Below are 22131 nucleotides of genomic sequence, written 5' to 3'. Positions count from 1 at the left end.
TGACAATCACAAATACATATGGAACCGCCGATAGGTACGTGAAAAATAAAATACGAATGTAATTTAGTAGGGATTATCTTGTTCATCTTTTGAAAGTCGATTTTGAATCGATTAATGTAGATCTTTCTCACGATTTAAGCTTTGATCTGTACTACGATACAATAAATCATAGTTCCTAAGTAGTAGCCGGCCGGGGTGGCCGAGCGGTTCTAGGCGCTACAGTCTGGAACCGCGTGACCGCTACGGTCGCAGGTTCGAATCCTGCCTCGAGCATGGATGTGTGATGTCCTTAGGTTAGTTAGGTTTAAGTTGTTCTAAGTTCTAGGGGATTGATGACCTCAGAAGTTAAGTCCCATAGTGCTGAGAGCCAAAGTAGTAAGGAACAGATTTGTTAACCATTCGTACGAACAACAGTCAAAAAGCTTTGACACGTTTCACGCTTGACTTTAAATTGTATGTCAATTCCAACCTCAGAAACAACGTGATATTTTAGAACCTGACGTCACAGCTACATGTAGCAACCGTGGAAACACCGTGTTCAATCTAACGATTCCGGAACTAATCAGATGGACGCTGAGGGCCTACAGTATAAGTAGGATTGCCGCAACGACGGAGTGAATTAGGATTCATTAGTGCACCGTTACAGATGCAATGCACGTGTGCCCTGGTTTCCTAGACTGTCTTCTGACGTACCAATGACATGTGGCTACAGTAGTGTCCTTGCAATTTGAAACAGTGTCCCAAGCGTTCACACGTCAGTCACAATAATACAGTATCTTTACGTACTTTCGCTATATGTTTGTTGAGAAACTATTCCTTCTGCTGTTCGTTATTATCACTGGGCTACTGAGGCTTGCAAGTTATGTGACTTACAGGAATCCCACGTCGCTGTGACACCTCAAATAAATTTTGCAACCTTAGAGACATTTATTTTCTCTTTTTACTTACACTAATAGTCACTAGGAGATCATAAGAGTGTAACATACAACTACACACATAAAAGCATTATTATTTTCTCCAAGTAGAAGTACGATAGTTTTCAACTTTTCGATAGCAGTTCTAGATTAAATACCATGATCCAGGTCTTTAGGAAGTCTGGGTCAGATTAAAAGTGTAACCTGAATTGGTATTTTTTCTATAGGTCTTGCGGCGGATTAGATCACACGGTATGCGGAAATCTACCACACGTCCGCCTCGTTAGCTGCACCGTCAGAGCGGCGGATAGCTAACTGAACGGGTCCGGGTTCGATTCCCGGCCGGGTTAGATGTTTTCTCCACTCGGGGACTGGTTGTTGTGTTACCGCTACGTTCGTATTGTTATAAACGACATTCTACTGCTGAGACGGCTGTATGAGCACGCCACGGATGACAGGGATGGAAAGAGAGATAGAGAGTACCACATCGCTCACTGTGAAAGAAGTATGCCACCTGCTTCGATGTCAAAATCATGTGCCACAAAAGCAGTTTAGTTTTGTGAGATAACGTCACGCATTACGTGCTGTAGTAATCATAGCGTGTCAGTTTCGTAAATGAAGTGATAATTAAATCAAGACCCTAAGCTGTCGACAGGCGTTGATATACAGCAAGGGGGACAGTTGAAAATGTGTGCCCCGGCCGGGACTCGAACCCGGGATCTCCCGCTTACATGGCAGACGCTCTATCCACGTGAGCTACCGAGGGCACAGAGGATAGTGCGACTGCAGGGATTTATCTCTTGCACACTCCCAGTGAGACCCAGATTCCCAACTTAATGTCTACCCACTACATTCGTACTGCCTCTGCCCATTATACTCATTAATCGCGGCAGACAATCTTACCGAGTCCCTTAAGAATTCTGGCAATGCGTGTGCATCCAGCGCAGAAAAAGAAGGTCAGTGGCCGGTTAGCCTTAACTATATGAAGATGGTATCTGTTCTTTCGGACATGTCCGAAATAACAGATACCATCTTCATATAGTTTTGTAAATCCCCGTCGCCAGTTTTGTAAAGACGAGTTGCCACTGTAGTTACGGTAGGACGAGTCTCTGAGTTCGTGAAGCGGCTTCTGGTGCAGTACCGCTAAGACAATTTCTCCCTGCCCATATTACACAGATATGCCCCCGGATAGGAGAACGAAGTTTCTACAAAACTCCAACAAATTAGTAACAAAGACATACTCGTATAAATGAGTTAAACGGGTTTACTTGTCTTCGGAATTAGTCTGCAACACTGTTTTTAGTACAACACAAAGAAGGTTCTCAATGGCTAAGCGCAAATAATCATAAGTAAACTTCACAGCACATACCAATGCAATTACAACTGTCTGTCCAATTCCAAGAGTTCACTAAACGACGTTCGAAGTCGATACTTTCATCCTCAGCGCCGCCCATGGCACTGGTGGAACTCGCGCAAGTTGGAGAGTCTCTATGGCACCTCGCATCTTTGCACCTGTGGTGCTTTTGTGGTGCTTTTGCCCTGGCTGAGTCTTGTTCGGACGATACAGCAGACAGTACTTTGGCTTCACGTAAACCATAAGCATCAGCTATAATATTTTCGCAAGACACGATATTCGTGCAGATTCCTCATTAGGGAAAGTAACGGATGTTTTATAAGGTCAAAAAATGGTTCGAATGGCTCTGAGCACTATGGAACTTAACTTCTGAGATCATCAGTCCCCTAGAACTTAGAACTACTTAAACCTAACTAACCTAAGGACATCACACACATCCATGTCCGAGGCAGGATTCGAACCTGCGACCGTAGTGGTCGCGCAGTTCCAGACTGTAGCGGCTAGAACCGCTCCGGCCGGCTTTATAAGGTGGTGGTGTGGCTACTGTCGGCTTACTACATGCTGGTACGCATGACGATTTCTTATGACTTGGAAAAGTCGTTGAAATACTGAAATGGCACTATGTGACACATTACGCGCTTCGTAACACTATACTCGCTGTCTGATCTTCCGAGTATCTAACTGTACAAATATCTTGGTAAATGAGTATGTTTGAGAGCTCTCAAGAACATTCCAAAGACGACTGATATCGCACAGGCATATTGTGGTGTCACCGCCAGACACCACACTTGCTAGGTAGTAGTTTTAAATCGGCCGCGGTCCATTAGTACATGTCGGACCCGCGTGTCGCCACTGTGTGATCGCAGACCGAGCGCCACCACAAGGCAGGTCTCGAGATACGGACGAGCACTCGCCCCAGTTGTACGGACGACGTAGCTAGCGATGCACATTGTCGAAGCCTCGCTCATTTGCAGAGCAGATAGTTAGAATAGCCTTTCAGCTAAGTCAATGGCTACGAGCTAGCAAGGCGCCATTAGTAACATTGCATGTATCTAAGAGTCTCACTTGTATCGCCACAATCTCCAGATGTACCAAAAGGATGGATTAAAGTTAAGTATTCCAGAAGCTACGTACTTTTCTTTATAGCATTCATTACGTATCCTGTTTCAGACCTCACGCCATCCTGCTTTGGCTTAGCGCGTGCCTTTCGGCTTCCTCTCATTGTGTCTAGGCTGTCTTGTCTAGACACAACACATATCTTTTTCTTCGCTCTCTCTTTCTCTGTCTCCATTTTTCTTCCTTTCTTTTGTGCCTCATCGAAGCACTGAATACTTCTACACAGACCGGAAAACATCAATGGTCATCGACATTAGATGCTAATATATTTCATTCTTTCCACATCTAGTTCTGTTCCAAACTAACCAAACTATACTATCCTATGAAACGTACCCGGACGCCTATAATGGATATTAATGTACAGCGTGTCCACCATTCGCCTTTATAACTTGAACTCTGCCGGTGCAACGTTCAGTGAGGTGTATAAATGTCTGTGGAGGAATGGCAGCCCATCCTCCCTCAATAACGGAAACCAGAGGATGTATTGATGTTGGACACTGGGGTCTGGAACTGGTCCCAAAGTGTTCCTTTGCGTTCAGGGCGGTTCTCTGGGCAGGTCAGACCGTTTCTGGTATGTTATTGTCAACAAATCATTACCTGACAGATGTTGCTTCTTGACAAGGTCAACTGTTGTGCTGGCGCAAACAGCAATAGTTTCCAGAATGTTCCTCTACTGTACCCAAGATTGTACCTTTTTCTTAAGCGTAGCAAGAGGACCACTCCCTGACCACCCATACTACAACACCATCTCATCCGTACATCACTGTTGGCACTACACATGATGACGGGTAAAAATCTCCAAGCACTGCCAAAACCCAAACCCATCCACGGGATTGCCACACCGTGTAGCGTGATTAAGGACTCCGAATAACTTGTTTGCAGACATCCACTGTCCAGTGGCTTTGCTCGTTACAGCACCTTAGCATTCACTATATATATATATGTGTGTGGTTTATGAGGAGCCGTTCGACCACTGCACCATATTCAACTCCCTGCACACATTCATTCTGCTGATATGAATTTGGAACTCACGAATGATTCCGTCCGCTGAGTTCGTGCGATTTGTTACAACTGGCGTCTGCAGTGCTCGACAGTCCCTGTTCATCAATACATGAGATCTGTCTGGTCTTCATTTACCTGTGATTGTTCCTTCGCGTTTCCATTTTACAATCATGTTACCAACAGTCGACCTGGGCAGCTTTAGAAAGGTTGAAACGTACATGATGGATTTATTACTCAGGTGACAACCAGTGATTAGTCTACGTTCGAAATCACTAAGTTCTCCTTACCGAACCATTCTGCTATTACTGCTTCTTTACTGACTACACAGTACTCCCCTTTACCTTTTATACTGACATTTAGGGTCAATTCTGCATTACATATTGGTGTCCACATTTGTTGATGATGATATATCAGTACAGTTTAAATATTTCTCCATTTGCGTCGTTAAAATTCACGTGTAAAACTATACAGATTGACTTTTAACGTGTCTGAAAAAGACTGCTAACAATTCACCAATTCAAGCTTTTAACAAACTTTGTTCCGCACTTACCAGTGAGTAAATAATGTGTACAGCAATGACCCTTTACGATATCACTATACTAGGAAAAAATTTCACGGTTCACTAAAGTTATCTTTATTTCTAATTATCAAGGCTACGGCCATTAAAACATGCAAACAGTCACCTTTCTAAATCACCCATTTGGCATGCGGTGTCTGGTCTCAAGTTTCTGCACGATTGGGGAGCTCATTTGGCACCAAATGGCCTGGAACTGACTTGGCGCAGTTTGACACTCGGATCGCGTGGCACGCTAGCAGCACTGTTTCACCTCATCTCCATAGTGTTCTCGTGAGAAATTACAAGGTGAAATCTCGTTGTGTCGTATATTTAAAGATTCTCCCCACCCCAATACTCAGACTCGTTAATAAAAGACTGTTTCTGTTCACCCTTTTAAAGGTAGACACACCGATACTGTCCGCCTCTATTGTTTTATATTTTTTGCGCAAACTGAACAGCAAAAGAAACTGGTACACCCACTTAATACGATGTAGGGCCCCAACGAGCACGCAGAAGTGCCGCAACACGACGCGGTATGAACTAATGTCTGAAGCAGTGCTGGAGGGAATTGACACAATGAATCCTGCGCGGATGTCCACAAATCTGTAGTAGTACGAGATCTGTTCTGAACAGATATACTCAATAATGTTCATGTCTGGGGAGTCTGGTGGCCAGCGGAAATATTTAAACTCAGAAGAATGTTCCTGGAGCCACCCTGTAGCAATTGTGGATGTGTGAGGTTTCGCATTGTCCTTATGGAATTGCCCAAGTCCGTCGGAATGCACAATGGACATGAATGTATGGAGATGATAACGCAGGATGCTTACGTACGTGTCACCTGTCAGTCGTATCTAGACGTATCAGGGTTTCCATATCACTCCAATTGCATACGCCCCACACTATTACAGTGCCTCCACCAGTTTGAACAGTCCCCTGCTGACATGCAGTGTCCTTGGATTCATGAGGTTCTCTCCGTACCCGTACACTTCCATCCAGTCGATTCAATTTGAAACGTCCAGGCAACATGTTTCCAGTCATGAACAGTCCAAAGTCGTGTTGAGTAAAAATCTCTCGGTGTACATGCCGCGTCAATTCAGGAAATGTTGAGACCAGTCAAAGATAGTCTCGGCTTAAGAGTGCCGTGAATTTATACTATTCCTTGCGAATGCGGCAAGAATTTCGTGGGCCAGTCTGTAAGAACCGTTGCCGACCGCTGCATCGAGCACCAACGCCACCTGAAATACAGGTATTTGGAAAAATCAGCGGTGGCTGAACATAGCCTGCTTAACAAGCATAAGATTTTATTTGAAGAAACCAGAGTAATAGCCCACGCATCGAATTACTGGGACTCTGTGATCCGGGAAGCAGTCGAAATTAGACTTAGCGATAATAACTTTAACAGAGACAACGGCTGTGCACTTAGCAACACCTGGAAGAATGCACTGGATAAAGAAAAATCGCAGAGAAAAACTTCTCGCACTTTACCTCCTGATTCAAGGGATGGCGCTGCAAGCAGCGCGGGATAGTAACTACATCTATGGAAGTAGAGGGCACCACTTCACTACGCGCCATATCGCTGTTGCTATGACGTATTCCAGCCAATCAGAAGCCGTCCTTTGCATATAAAAGTGGGAACCTCGCTAGTTCACGACCATCTCCGGCGGTACTCCGCAAAGATACCGCCCTTCGATTGTGCCATTCCAGCACTAATCGAAGTGCTAGGTTTTTCAGGTGCCAGCCAGCCAGAAAGCCAGCTAGCCAGCCGAGCAGCAGCAGCAGCGGTCCCGGTCCCGGTCCCGGTCCCGATCCCGGTCCCGGTTCCGGCCAGCAGCAGCGGTCACAGCCAGCAGCAGCCAGCCAGCCCTCCTGCAGCAGCAGCAGCAGCAGCAGCAACAGCGGCCCCGGCCCCGGCCCCGTCCGCGGCAGCAGCAGCAGCAGCTGCAGCATTCCTGCCACCCGTCGTCGCCGTCAGCGCAGTGCCAGCAGTGTGGGACCCTGGTCTTCGTCCGTCTTCGTCTTTCTCCGTTTTCGTCTTCGTCTGTCCCCAGTTTTTGTCCTTTCCTTTTCGTCCTGTGCGTTTTTGTTTCTCCCTGTCGTCATGTCAGCCCCCACCACCACTACCACCACAGCCATAGTTTATACTTCTCCCTCCGCCGCCACCACCACCATAACATGGTGTGCCCAGCCACACCCCCCTCCTTCCATCCAGCCTTTTCTCACTCTCCCTTCGCCCTTGCTCTTTGTCGCCCCCTCTCCAGCTTCTTCCTCCTGCTCCTCTCCCTCTGATCCATTCCCCCCACTCCCCCAGCCTGTCACTGCAGCTCCAGCCAGGGTGGTGGCCCGTTGGGCCACTGCCCATGCCCAACTCTCCCCATCACCTTCACCGTCACCGCCACCACCGTCGCCGTCGCCTTCACTGTCACCGGCGCCGACTGCTGCGTCCACGCCGGGACCTGCCCCTTCCCGCCACCTCCCTATAGCTCCCGTCCCTCATATCACCATCCACCCTTCTGCCGCCGTTAGACACCCTAGTGGCACCACCACCTCCTCCGGTCCCAAAAAGGCCCCGCCCCGTCCTCCTTCCCCCCCCCCAGGATGCCATGGATGTCTCCCCGCCTGACCCTGACCCTGCTCCCTCCTCCTCCTCCTCCTCCTCCTCCTCCTCCCCCCCCCCTCTTTATACAAATACCTCCTCTCCTGTCCCGATCCTTCCCTTCTCAAGGCCCGGAATCTCTCCCTCCTCCTCCGCCAACACTTCCCTGTTGCCCCCATCTCTCTCCTCACTCCCAGATGGGATTCCGTTCCCATCTCCTCCCCCAGCCCAACCCTCCATACTGACATCCTCTCCCGCCTCCCCATCACCCGTTTTGGCCCCCAACACCTCCCTCACCCCTGCTCCTTCTCTGTATCTTACCCACCAACCCCAACCCCCGTGTCGCCCGCCGACCCTCACCACTGTGATCACTCGGCTTAGTCCGACGATCACGGAGGAGGAGGTGTTGGCAGAGCTCAAGGCGCTTCCAACGCTGGAGGTGCGGGCATTCCGCCGCATTTTCAACTCGGCCCGCCTTATGCGGGTTTTCTCCGAGGACACCCCCTCCATTGACCGTCTCCTGAAGGAGGGTGCCCTCCTCTTCAACCAGCGCTACAAGGTCGACCCCTCCTATTCCCCTCCTCAATCCCTGCGCTGCCAGAGGTGTCTGCACTATAACGCACCCCCAACAGCCGAGTGCTGCGAGGCCCCCACCTGCCCGCATTGTAGGCAAGCGCACTTCCTCTGGCAGTGCCCTAACCTTCAATCCCCTCCCTCCTGCAATACCTGCAATCTCCCCCATCCCACCTACTCCCAAAAGTGTAAAGCCTGACCCCCTCCGACCACTCCTGAACTCACCATCCCTGTCCATCCTCTGGACGCCCCCACCCCTCCCGGCAAGTCCCTTCACTCACCCCCTACCGCTGAGGACATTATCAGATTCCTCACCATCGTCCTTCAGAATGTTCATCCTTTTCAGCGCCCCCACACTCTCCAACAGATATCCCTCGCCGCCCATTCCATTTTCCAACTCAAAATTTACGGCATCTACTCCAACAACCAGGCCCATTTCACCTTCTCCCATCTTGACACCCTTGTCTAAATCCCTGACATGGCGCAACGGCACCGTATCCTTTTCAACAATATCTGCTCCCTTCCCGCCAACAAGAACCTCTTCCTGTACATCCTTGCTGCCCACTGCGTGGATGCCTTCCTCCTCAATGAAACCTTCCTCCAACCCCACCACACCATCCACACTTCGCCCTACCTCCTCCACCGCTCCAATAATCCCCTCCTGATTGCACGTGGCGGAGTTGCCATTGATCACCACCGCCAGATCCCCGTTCGGATCCAACCTCTCCTTCCCGACCCCACCGAACACCTGATCCTTAGACTCTTCTTCCCTGGCCTTACCGTTACCTGCGCCACCATCTATGTCCGCCCTAACTCCCCTATTCCCTTCGACTTCCTCTCCCACATTGACCGTACCTTCTCCTCCTACGTGATCGCCGCTGACCTCAACATCCATAGTCGTTCCGCTGCCCAGTTACAGCGGTGGCATCGGTTCCTCTCCTCCCTTCAAGGCGACCTCATCCCCATCCCCCAGCTCACCCATCCCGAATCCAACTCCACTCCCGATGTTATCCTTTCCTCCCCCAACCTCCTTGGCCGCATAACGGTCCTGGAGCCTCTCGGTAGCGACCATCTCCCTGTCCTCCACACCATTTCAGGCGGTTGTCGCCCCCACCCCGACCCTCATAATGACCCTCCCCCTAAGTACGTCCATGACTATTCCCATGCCAACTGGAATGCCTACTGGGCTACCCTTTCCACCCACGTCGATAGCCACCCCTTCACCTACCACCACCCTGACGATGTACCCCATGCTGCCTCCTTTCTCCAGCAGACCTTGTCTGAGGCTGTGGAGGCCCATGTCCCTACTGTCGCGATCCACCCCCACCGTCCTACTTTACCCCCACAGGCCATCCTCCTCTTCCATGAATCCCGCTGTCTCTACCGTGCCTTCCTCCGCACGCATGACTCGGACACACTACGACACCACCGGCAACTCCAGCGACACATTCGTAATTTGCTCGCGGCTAAGAAACGCCGGGACTGGCGACAGACATGCACCCGTTTAAATGCTACCCTACCTATCAACTCATCCAAGTTCTGGTCAGCCATCCGTCGCCTTACCGGAACTAAACCCTCTCCCTACTATCCTCTTCTCTATGATGATCACCCCTTCCCTGACACCCTTAGTAAGAACAATCACTTTGCCTCCTACCTCTTCGATGTGTTTTCCATCCCCGATGATCCCCAGTTCGATTACTCCCTCTTCCCGACACCTCTGTCCCTCCCCTCGCACCTGGTTTCCAGTACTTTGACAACATTGCACACACGGAACTCAATGCCCCTATCACTACACAAGATCTCATTGCTACACTCTGCACAAAACGCAACACCGCTCCTGGTCACGATCGTGTCACCTACTGTCACCTACTGTCACCTTCGTGAAGCTCCTGTCGCTTTCCTCTCCACTCTGGCCAGGCTCTACAATGTAGTCCTGTCCACCTGTTACTACCCCGACCTGTGGAAAACCTCCTGTATCCTGATGTTCCTTAAACCTGGCAAACCGCCGTCCGCCGTCTCCTCCTACCGTCCCATCAGCATTAGCTCGGTCTTCAGCAAGGTCCTGGAATCTATCCTCACCCGACGTATCCACCAGCATCTCCGCCAGCACCGCCTCCTTCCCATTACCCAGTATGGCTTTCGGCCGTCCTTCTCTTCTGACGACCTTCTCCTTCACCTCAGTCATCTCCTTTCCGACCAGCTTAATTCCCGTTGCTCTGCAATCTTCCTCTCCCTGGACCTCGAACGTGCTTATGACTGCATATGGCATTCCGGTCTCCTCTTCAAGCTCCAAACCTTCGCCCTTCCCATTAACTACGTCTGTCTGATCGGCTCCTTTCTCTCCCACTGTCCTTCCTACGTCACCATCCATAACACGGATTCCTACACCATTTTCCCCTCTGCCAGTGTGTCCCAAGGCTCTGTCCTCTCCCCCCTTCTGTACCTTTTGTGCACGGCAGACATGCCGCTGCCGTCACCCCCCGTCCACCTTCTCCAGTTTGCCAATGACACCGCCTTCCTTGCCATTGCCCCCACCCTGCAGCGCTCCCAACACCTTCTCCAATCCCATCTTGACCGGTTCACCGCTTGGTACAACCAGTGTTTGCTCAAGGTCAATCCCCCCAAAACCCAGGCGATCATTGTAGGCAAAACCACCCCTTCCTTCCGCCTCCTTGATTTCTATCTCACCATCTATGGCCGTCCTATCACCCTCACTCCCACCCTTAAGTACCTTTGCATCACCCTCGACCGTCGCCTCTTCTGGACTCCCCATCTCCGGACAATCCAAGCCAAGGCATGATCCCGACTCCATCTCCTCAAGCTCCTTTCCGGCCGTACGTTACGCCCATCCGGCCTGGATCTCTGCCCCCCCCCTACCTTTTATAAATCCCTACAAATCCTTGAATGCCATGCTCTCTGCCTCGCCTGTCGCATCTGTCTCCCCTCCCCCACGCGGATCCTGTATGATCTCATCCCCTTCCCCCACCTCCTCCTTTTCCTTGAAAGTATACGGATCCTGTACACCTCCCGCAAACTCGATCCTCCTCATCCGCTTGTCTCACCCATCCTCTCCCACCCTCACCCGCTGCCGTGCCTGTATTCCCACATCCCAACTGGTCTCCATCTCTCCACCCTCCCTACCCTCTCCCAAGGTGGCTTCCGCCAGCTTCCCCTCCCTGATGATGTCCTTCTCCCCTCCATCTACCCCTCCTACCAACTTTGATCCTCCCTGCCTCTTCCTGTGTCTGTTCCCTTGGGGCACCCTCCCTCCCTCCACCCTTTGTCACCACTCCTCCCCCGGGCCTCCCCTCCCCTGTCCCTCTACTCATCCATCACCTCAGCCATTGGCATCTTTGTTCTCCCCTCTCCACCCTCTCCACCCCCCCTCACCTTTCTTCCCCTCTTGGCAGGTCCCCGGACTCGCACACGTGGACTTTCGCGCGCCGGAGATCATCGCCATCAGTGTCTTGTGTGTGTGACGTCGTTTTGTGTTTTTAGTGTCCGCCGTCACGCTTCTACGTTCACTTGTGCCGTCGGATTCATCAGTGTTACGTGCGCCGTGTCAACGTGTTTTCCGTGTCGTTATCGTCGAGTGTGAACGGCTCCGTGTTATTTGTGTATCTGTGACCACTATTTTGTGCCCGTCACTATGTTCATTCTAATTCTCCATTCTGTGTACTGTTATTGTCAACACTATGGCTGAAGAGAGGCGTAGCATGCCGCTGACAGCCTACCTGATTGATCAGGTGTTAAACTAACAATAAAGGGGAAAAAAATAGTTCACGACAGTCAGTTTTAGCCCTGACGACGACCATGGAGGTAGTGGTCGAAAGTTTGGAGTTTTATCCTGAATTGACGCGGCATGTACACCGAGAGATTTTTACTCAAGATATACGTCGCGAAAGACTTCGTAGCCAATGTCGGTGTTGACTGGCCGAGGCTAGGCGTAAAGCTTTGTGTCGTGCAGTCATCAAGGGTACGCGAGTGGACCATCGGCTGCGAAAGCCCATATCGATGATATTTCTTCGAATGGTTCGCACACTGACACTTGTTGACGGCCCAACATTGAAATCTGCAGGAATTTGCGGAAGGGTTGCAATTCTGTTACGTTGAATGATTCTCTTCAGTCGTCGTTGGTCCCTTTCTTGCAGGCTTTTTTTCTGCCGTGGCGATGTCGGAGATTTGATGTTTACCTGATTCCTGATACAATACAGTCGTGAAATGGTCGTACGGGAAAATCTCCCCTTCATCGCTACTTCGGAGATGCCGTGTGCCATCGCTTGTGCGCCGACAATAACACCACCTTCGAACGCTCTTCACTCTTGATAACTTGCCATTGTAACAGCAGTAACCGATCTAGCAACTGCGCCAGAAACTTCTTGTGCTATATAGGCGTTACAGACCGCAGCACCGGATTCTGCCTGTTTATATATCTCTGTATTAGAATATGCATGCCTATGCCAGTTTCTTACGCGCTTCAGTGTAGATCTTGTTAAGGACCCCCTGTCGTAGAATCAGTGCAGAGAACTTGCATGCTTCCAGAAAAATAAAACGTATATCGTATAAGCATATGAAAGGCAAGGCTGTTACATCTGGCGTTTATGGAATTCGGAAGAGAGAAGGAAAGGAAGATCAAGGTTCAAATCCCCCTCATCGGGAAGGTCATTAGCGACGAAACACAATCTCGGATTTTGTTAGGATGGGGAAGGAAATCGACCTAGACTTTTCATAGGAACCATCGCGAAGTTTGCCGTAAGCGATTTAGGAAAACGATATAAATCCTAAATCTGGATATTGGGATCTTCCACCATCGTGCTCCAAAATACAAGTCCAGTGTCTTACCACTGCTCTGCCACTCTCGATTTAGGAAACATATCTAATTTTCTGAATAAAGATACAGATAAAGACCTCATCGACTGAAACAAAAGCGATTTCTGGCGTTCCCTACGGTAGTATTATAGGCCTTCTGCTGTTCCTTCTTTATATAAACGATTTATGAGACAATCTGAGCAACCGTCTTAGGTTGCTTGCAGAGGATGCTCTCATTTTTCGTCCAGTAAAGTCATCCGAAGATCAAAAATTGTAAAAGTGTTTAGAAAAGATATCTGTATGGTGCGAAAATTGGCAGTTGACCCCGAATAATAAAAAAAATGTGAGGTCATTCACATGAGTGCTAAAACAAATCCGTTAAACCTCCGTTACACGATAAATCAATTAAGTCTAAAGGCCTTAAATTCAATTAAGTACCTAAGAATTACAATTGAGAACAACTTAAATTTGAAAGAAAACATAGGAAATGTTGTGGAGAAGGCGAACCAAGGGTTGCGATTCATTGGCAGAACACTTAGAAGATGCAGATCTACTAAAGAGACCGCCTACACTATGCTTCTCAGTCCTCTTTTGGAGTATTGCTGCGCGGTGTGAGATCCTTATCAAATACAATTAACGGAGTGCATCAAGAATGTTCAAGGAACGGCAGCACGTTTTGCATTATCGAGAAATAGAGGAGAGAGTGTCACGGACATGATACAGGATTTGGGTTGGACGTCATTAAAACAAAGGCGTTTCTTGTTGCATCGGGATCTCCTCACGAAATTTCAATCACCAACTTTCTCCTCCAAATGCGAAAATGTTTTGTTAACTTCGACACATGGGAAGAAACGGCCATCATAATAAAATAAGGGAAATCAGAGCTCGCATGAAAACATATAGGTGTTTCGTTTCCCGTGCGCTGTTCGAGAGTGGATTGACAGAGGATTATTGTGAGGATAGTCCGATGAATCCCTGCCAAGCACTTGAGTGATATTTGCTTGAAGATGTAAATGTAGAAAAAAAGTAAATGTGAATCATCGCATATATGAGAGATGTAATTGCCAAATCATCCGTGAGGGAAAATGAACAGAACCTGTAAGTTTAATTCAGAGTTCCCCTCCTCTGCTTGTTGTAATCTCACGAAACCAACAGAAACCGTTACAGAAGAGACAACAGTATTTTATTGAATATAGAGACAAAAATTTCCATATACATTTTTTTTCGGCCTAAGAAGGTAATGTACGACACTAAAAAGGCTAAACTAGTAACTACAAAAACAATTGCTGTCAAGATGCACGACTGAGTTGCCAGAGAGATCATATAGGCCTAATGTATAAAAGGCGGTCAAAAAGTTCCCGTTTGAGGACGTTGCTCCAGCGTATATGTTGCATAGTTCGACTCCGATGCGGCTGTTTAAGTACCGGCATATAGGTAAGAGCTTAGTGCGTGGCATTCGTGTGTTTCCAACGTGCTTGCGGTAATTACAGAAACGTGAACTATGTCTTTGTTACCAAATACGTCCACACAGTACCAACGTGCAGTTACTCTTTTCTTGGACGCCGAAGGACAAATACCGGTAGACATCCTTCGGAAAATGAAGAATGTGTATGTGAGAAGTATGTCGAAAGCCACAGTTGTGGAGTAGTGCGACAAGGGGTGTTGCTGTTTCATGAAACGCACATAGCCATATCTCAAATTTCGTAACACAGAAATTCCGCCAACTCAACTACCCGCCCTATAGTTCAGATATCTCCCCATGCTGTTATTGTATCTTCGGTCCTTTAAAACAAACCCTTGAAGGGTCGACCATATCTGTTGCACGAGGATATGCAGCAGACAGTTACGGACTTAATCACGTTTCAGTTCACGATGTTTTACGAAAGGCGTATCTTCAACCTGAAGGATTGCGTCAGTGCTCACGGCGGTTTTGCCTGACTGGTACACCGAATCTGTGCTGTACGGCCTTCGAACGGAAACTTTCTCATCGCCCCTTATACAGTGCCATTACAACGAAGATATTTATAGTTAGAAACGACAAGCCCCAACGCGACTATGGTGTATTCAACTCAAGCGACATATTGCGTATAGATTTATGAAACTAACTAGGGTCTCGCTGGACGTATTTCGATAAGGTGGTATTGCTGGCGATGTGCACCACGTGACGTCGTCACCTCTTGTGGCAGTCAGTGTCTCGCATTATGTAAAGACCAAGGCTCAGGCTAAAGATTCTTAAGTATCTCATTTTTGTCCATGAAATTTCGGGAGAACTAGTGGGTGTCGGTAATTTGCTGTCACGACATTTTGTCGCAGACTCTTCTTTGCACCTTGAGGTGTACTGAAGCGAAAGCACACACCTTCTCTGTTTAACACTTCGCAGGTGCAGTGTGGAGCAATCGTAAATACTGCACGGAACATATTTGAACTCCTGCGAGCCAGGAATGCACCGCTTCTTTCACTGCTTCGTCCGGGGCAAATAGACGACCACTTACTGCCTGTTTGGGTGGATCAAATAAGTGATAGAATGGAAAATATCGGGACTATATGGAGGATGATCCAGTTCTTCAGATTTGAGTTTCCGGAGCGTTTCAGCAGTGTGGGCAGTAGTATACGGACGGGCATTGTCCCTTGTCCTTTTGACAGCAATCCTCGGCGTTCGCTTCGAATTGCTGGCTATAACCTGGCAGTAAGCATCTCACTGTAAGGTGTACTGTTTATTGTTTTGCCCCTTTCCCCATCATGTTCCAGTAGTGGACCTTGTGTGTCCCAAAAAACCGTAAGCATCGGTTTTCCTGCGGACGGCTGGGTCTTGAGCTCTTCTTGGACGGCGAATTTGGTGTTTCCATTCCATACTCTGCTGTTTACTTTCCGGCTCGTAAATCTGGATCCATGTTTCGTCACCAATAATGATCCTGTCTAAGAAGTTGTCTCCTTCATTACCGTAGCGATTCAACTGCTTTTTTGCAGATGTCCAAGCGTGTTTGTTTACGCAAATGTGTGAGTTGTTTTGGCGCCCATCTTGCACAAACTTTATGAAACCCAAGTCTGTTGTGGATGATTTCGTAGGCAGAACCGTGACTAATTTGCAGACGATGTGCCACTTCGTCAATAGTTAATAATAATAATGGCGTGTGACGAGGGCCTACCGTCTGGTAGACCGCTCGCCTGGTGCAAGTCTTTCGATTTGACGCCACTTCGGCGACTTGCGCGTCGATGGGGATGAAATGATGATGATTAGGACAACACAACACCCAGTCCCTGAGAGGAGAAAACCTCCGACCCAGCCGGGAATCGAACCCGGGCCCTGAGGATTGACAGTCCGTCGCGCTGACCACTTTTTTTCTGCTTTTGTTCGTTGTATCTGCTCGGGGAGGGCGTCGTACGACATCCGATTAAGTTCGTTGATGATCAATGAACACAATTTTTTTTATTACAGAGGGTACGTAACCCTCTGACCGAATTCAGCTACCGGGGGCGGACAATAGTTAATCATCGTCTATCTAAGAGAATCATATCACGTGAACGCTCAATGGTTTCTTCATTTGTGGCAGTAAACGGTCGTCTGGCTTCATCGTGCGTAACACTTGTGCGACCATTTCGGAATTTTTCAATCCATTCGTAGACACTCCGTTGTGGCAAAACACTGTTCCCGTACGGTACCGAAAGTCTGATGAATTTCGGACCCTGATGCGCCTTCCGACCACAAAAAACGGATCACTGCACGTTGCTCTTCTTTGATGCAAATAGACAGCGGAGCAGCCATGATTAACAGCACGTTATCGAAACTAACCTAGCAACTTGAAAATTGCAAAGATGTAACAACAAATAATCGAGGCATACGTCATCAAAGTAAAACGACAGTACTACCAAAACAAACAAAAATACAACTTAATTGCGGATAATGATTGAGTTACCCTCGTACAACACCTTAATCACTGAAACCACTTTCTTAAGCTTTCAATATTTGTATTAATCAAATCTAGAACTTTTCGGACTGTCGGCGTATTTAGGAGCCTTTCGAATCTCTGTCATTTCGACAATTCAGATGGAACAGTTTGACGGCGATCAAAATTATCATATATAAAACATTCTCGGTATTCATGCCGCGTCAGTTCTGGATAAAATCTCAAGCTTTCGACGATTACCTCCATCGTCATCGTCAGGAGCTGACTGTCTTCACTGCTGCTGTGGTAGCCTCTTTATAGCCCGTGGACGGCTTCTGATTGGTCGGCTTATGATTGGTCTGCATCTCTACAAGTTGTACACACAAGGGTTTCCCGGGAGTATAGTTCAGCTGATCAAGAGCTATCTCACGAATAGGACTTTCTCCGTCAAAGTAGAAACTGCCACCTCCACCAGAAGGCGTATGCGTGCTGGAGTGCCACAGGGATCGGTTCTGGGGCCCGTATTGTACAGTTTGTACACTGCGGACACTCCAACGGCCCCCCTGGTGCACACTGCGCAGTACGCGGACGACACAGCCTTCTACACGAGAAATGCGAACAAGGACCTGGTCATTCGTAGGCTACAAAGGTTTTAGACGACACAGAAACCTGGGCCCGTCGCTGGGCATCACCATCAACTTTGAGAAGACGCAGGCAATGCTGATTACCCTCAGGCTCGGAAGGCGCGAACCTCCTCAACGTCCCCCCCTCCACCTTCACCTAAATGGAACCCAACTCCCCTGGTGCAGAACCGCCAAGTACCTTGGCGTAACCTTGGACTCTCGTCTTACGTGGAAACCCCACATAGACGAGGTCCACAGGAAGGTCTGCGCCAGAATGTCCATCCTATACCCTATCCTGAACTCAACCAGCTCCCTTCCCTGCCCAGTAGCAGTAAATGTGTACCAGGCCCTGATCCGGCCAGTAATGGAATATGCGTTCCCCGTCTGGGGATACGCGGCAAAGCAGCACCTGGACAAACTCCAGAGGCTGCAGAACCGCGGCCTCAGGAGGGCGCTGCACTTACCTCTTGGATTCCCCACAGACGACCTGCACGCCGCAGCCGAAATCCCACTCCTGAGAGAGCGTTTCCAGGATCTGGCAAGGGCCTTCTATGAGGGTTCTTCCAGATCCGGAAACGCACTCATCCACTCCCTAGGTCGGTATGAAATGTCCCGCGATAAGCACAAGCGCCCTATGACGATCTTCGACGATTAAGTCGAAGAGAAAATCCCAATACCCAATCCCTAATCCTTTTCCTTCCCATATAACACCAATCATCTCGCCTACCTCAGGCAAGTACCAGACACAGACAACAATCATCACATATCACAGACACCAGAAAACTATAGAAAAATCACACACACACGTTCACAGGGGAGTAAAAGCCGAAAGGCTACAAACTCCCTCTCACACTTCCCCAAAGAGGGGAAAGTAAAAGATGAAAGCAGCAGCAGTGAAGACAGTCAGCTTCTGACGATGACGATGGAGGTAATCGTCGAAAGCTGGAGATTTTATCCAGAACAGACGCGGCAAGAATACCGAGAATGTTTTATACACTCCTGGGAATTGAGATAAGAACACCGTGAATTCATTGTCCCAGGAAGGGGAAACTTTATTGACACTTTCCTGGGGTCAGATACATCACATGATCACACTGACAGAACCACAGGCACATAGACACAGGCAACAGAGCATGCACAATGTCGGCACTAGTACAGTGTATATCCACCTTTCGCAGCAATGCAGGCTGCTATTCTCCCATGGAGACGATCGTAGAGATGCTGGATGTAGTCCTGTGGAACGGCTTGCCATGCCATTTCCACCTGGCGCCTCAGTTGGACCAGCGTTCGTGCTGGACGTGCAGACCGCGTGAGACGACGCTTCATCCAGTCCCAAACATGCTCAATGGGGGACAGATCCGGAGATCTTGATGGCCAGGGTAGTTGACTTACACCTTCTAGAGCACGTTGGGTGGCAAGGGATACATGCGGACGTGCATTGTCCTGTTGGAACAGCAAGTTCCCTTGCCGGTCTAGGAATGGTAGAACGATGGGTTCGATGACGGTTTGGATGTACCGTGCACTATTCAGTGTCCCCTCGACGATCACCAGTGGTGTACGGCCAGTGTAGGAGATTGCTCCCCACACCATGATGCCGGGTGTTGGCCCTGTGTGCCTCGGTCGTATGCAGTCCTGATTGTGGCGCTCACCTGCACGGCGCCAAACACGCATACGACCATCATTGGCACCAAGGCAGAAGCGACTCTCATCGCTGAAGACGACACGTCTCCATTCGTCCCTCCATTCACGCCTGTCGCGACACCACTGGAGGCGGGCTGCACGATGTTGGGGTGTGAGCGGAAGACGGCCTAACGGTGTGCGGGACCGTAGCCCAGCTTCATGGAGACGGTTGCGAATGGTCGTCGCCGATACCCCAGAAGCAACAGTGTCCCTAATTTGCTGGGAAGTGGCGGTGCGGTCCCCTACGGCACTGCGTAGGATCCTACGGTCTTGGCGTGCATCCGTGCGTCGCTGCGGTCCGGTCCCAGGTCGACGGGCACGTGCACCTTCCGCCGACCACTGGCGACAACATCGATGTACTGTGGAGACCTCACGCCCCACGTGTTGAGCAATTCGGCGGTACGTCCACCCGGCCTCCCGCATGCCCACTATACGCCCTCGCTCAAAGTCCGTGAACTGCACATACGGTTCACGTCCACGCTGTCGCGGCATGCTACCAGTGTTAAAGACTGCGATGGAGCTCCGTATGCCACGGCAAACTGGCTGACACTGACGGCGGCGGTGCACAAATGCTGCGCAGCTAGCGCCATTCGACGGCCAACACCGCGGTTCCTGGTGTGTCCGCTGTGCCGTGCGTGTGATCATTGCTTGTACAGCCCTCTCGCAGTGTCCGGAGCAAGTATGGTGGGTCTGACACACCGGTGTCAATGTGTTCTTTTTTCCATTTCCAGGAGTGTATATAAGTGCCGTAGCGAAAAACTTCGTTCCCAATCAAAATTCTTCTTAATATTCCTGTATATGGCAAAGAATGCACAACCTACCGCTGAAGACGGTTTGTGCTGAGAGTCGTCAGTAAATAAGAGGGACAAATTTGACCCAGTGGCGTTTAATGAAGACTCTAACACTTGATACTTGCCTCCACAGTCTTCCCCTTTATTGGAATAGCGGGCGTTCTAATTCTCGAACTAGTATGCAAAGATGTGTCCAAACTGTGTCTCCGCTCGAACTCAGGCGTGTCCAGTGCTGCCACCACTTAGTTCACCACGAAGCTTGCACGCCTACGGTGCTACCAGACGCGAACTCCTCGTTGGTTTACAAACAAAACAGTCGCCATCCCTGCAGATAGTCTCCATATCTCCGTAAGCGACAGTGAAACCGGTTCCTGGTTGAGCGTTCTATTCGCTAATGAGCAAGCCGCTAACTCGCGTCTAAGAAAAGTCTCCGGGTAAACATCCGATGTATTCCTGGCCGGTGAGACACGGTCTGGGTGATCCGTCGGACGCTGGCGTGTTTGGAGTCGCGGCGTTTACCAGCACGTCGCTCACGCAGAGGGCCGCGCGGACAGCCCCGTGTTCCGGCATGCACCTCGGGCCTGGCGCTGCACCCAGCTGCGGCCGAGGCTGCCGCCGGCAGGCACAGTCTGCCGCTAGTCATAGGCACACAAGTCAACTATTACTTCCTACCAGTAATCACAACTCGCTAATGTGTATGTTTCTCAACGGTATTGTCATAACTGGAAGCATCTTTAATTAAGAATAAATCAGTCTGTGTAATTACACGAGGCGATTTCAAAAATTAACGTATTATTATGACAGACCAAGAAGCTTTTATTGAGTTCTATACCACATCAAGTAGGTAAAAAGACGAGGACTAATAGAAATCCTTGGATAACAGAAGAAATATTGAATTTAATTGATGAAAGGAGAAAATATAAAAGTGCAGTAAATGAAGCAGGCAAAAAGGAATACAAACGTCTCAAAAATGATATCGACAGAAAGTGCAAAAAGGCTAAGCAGGGATGGCTTGACGACAAATGTAAGGATGTAGAGGCTTATCTCACTAGTGGTAAGATAGATACTGCCTACAGGAAAATTAAAGAGACCTTTGGAGAAAAGACAACCACTTGCATGAATATCAAAAAAATGGTTCAAATGGCTCTGAGCACTATGGGACTCAACTGCTGAGGTCATCATTCCCCTAAAACTTAGAACTACTTAAACCTAACTAACCTAAGGACATCACAAACATCCATGCCCGAGGCAGGATTCGAACCTGCGACCGTAGCGGTCTTGCGGTTGCAGACTGCAGCGCCTTTAACCGCACGGCCACTTCGGCCGGCGCATGAATATCAAGAGCTCAGGTGGAAACCCAGTTCTAAGCAGAGAAGGGAAAACAGAAAGGTGGAAGGAGTATATAGAGGGTCTATACAAGGGCGATGTTCTTGGAAGAGGATGTAGACGAAGATGAAATGGGAGATATGATACTGCGTGAAGAGTTTGACAGAGCACTGAAAGACCTGAGTCGAAACTAGGCCCCGGAAGTAGACAATATTCCATTAGAACTACTGACGGCCTTTGGAGAGCCAGTCCTGACAAAACTCTACCATCTGGTGAGCAAGATGTATGAGACAGGCAAAATACCCTCAGACTTCAAGAAGAATATAATAATTCCAATCCCAAAGAAAGCAGGTGTTGACAGATGTGAAAATTACCGAACTATCAGTTTAGTAAGTCACAGCTGCAAAACAGTAACGCGAATTCTTTACAGACGAATGGAAAAACTGGTAGAAGCGGACCTCGGCGAAGATCAGTTTGGATTCCGCAGAAATGTTGGAACACGTCAGGCAATACTGACCCTACGACTTATCTTAGAAAATAGATTAAGGAAAGGCAAACCTACATTTCTAGCATTTGTAGACTTGGAGAAAGCGTTTGACAACATTGACTGCAATACTATCTTTCAAATTATAAAGGTGGCAGGGGTAAAATAGAGGGAGCGAAAGGCTATCTACAACTTGTACAGAAACCAGATGGCAGTTAAAAGAGTCGAGGGGCATGAAAGGGGAGCAGCGGTTGAGAAGGGAGTGAGACAGGGTTGTAGCCTGTCCCCGATGTTATTCCATCTGTATACTGAGCAAGCAGTAAAGGAAACAAAAGAAAAATTCGGTGTAGGTATTAAAGTCCATGGAGAAGAAATAAAAACTTTGAGGTTCGCCGATGACATTGTAATTCTGTCAGAGACAGCAAA

At 48.9% G+C, this 22131-nt stretch overlaps 1 non-coding gene across 1 annotated transcript; it reads right to left on the bottom strand.

Moving 5' to 3' along the window:
- Nucleotides 1–1606: 1606 nt before the first annotated feature.
- On the bottom strand, nt 1607–1681 carry Trnat-ugu (transfer RNA threonine (anticodon UGU)). The gene has a single exon. It is a non-coding gene; the product is annotated as a tRNA-Thr (tRNA).
- Nucleotides 1682–22131: the final 20450 nt, after the last annotated feature.

The sequence above is a fragment of the Schistocerca serialis genome, chromosome 5 (assembly GCF_023864345.2).
Source record: "Schistocerca serialis cubense isolate TAMUIC-IGC-003099 chromosome 5, iqSchSeri2.2, whole genome shotgun sequence".
Taxonomy (NCBI): Eukaryota; Metazoa; Arthropoda; class Insecta; order Orthoptera; family Acrididae; genus Schistocerca; species Schistocerca serialis.
This window is presented reverse-complemented; position numbering and strand designations above follow the sequence as displayed.